The sequence below is a fragment of the Nothoprocta perdicaria genome, unplaced genomic scaffold, assembly GCF_003342845.1.
Source record: "Nothoprocta perdicaria isolate Ctin4 unplaced genomic scaffold, notPer1 scaffold_783, whole genome shotgun sequence".
Taxonomy (NCBI): domain Eukaryota; kingdom Metazoa; phylum Chordata; class Aves; order Tinamiformes; family Tinamidae; genus Nothoprocta; species Nothoprocta perdicaria.
In genome coordinates this window covers 8,252-8,688 of record NW_020456069.1, presented here as the reverse complement: position 1 = coordinate 8,688, position 437 = coordinate 8,252, and positions in this window count along the sequence as shown.

Sequence of the window (437 nt, the reverse complement as noted above, 5' to 3'; positions counted from 1 at the left end):
TTCAGGGAGCTTCTTGGAGCACTTCCCTGTGCTAGTGTCCTAGAAGGAAAGGGGGCCCAGGAGAGATGGCTAATGTTCAAGCACCACTTCCTCCAAGTTCAGGGTCGATGCATTCACGTAAGAAAGAAGTCAAGTAAGGGGGACAGGWGATCTGTATGGATGGGCAAAGAGCTGCTGGGCAAATTTAATGAGAAAAAAAGAGTGTGCAGCATGTGAAAGAAGGGCCAGGCCATGTGGGAAGAATATAGGCAYGTTGTCAGAGAATGCAGATGCGCAACGAGGAAGGCCAAGAGCTGTCTGGAATTAGAGTCAGCGAAAGATGTCAGGGACAACAGGAAGGGCTTCTATAAATACATCARCAGSAAGAGGAAGACTAGGGGAAATGCTAGCCTGAGGGAATGAGAGTGCTGAAGGAACAGGCGGGGGTTATTGCTCAG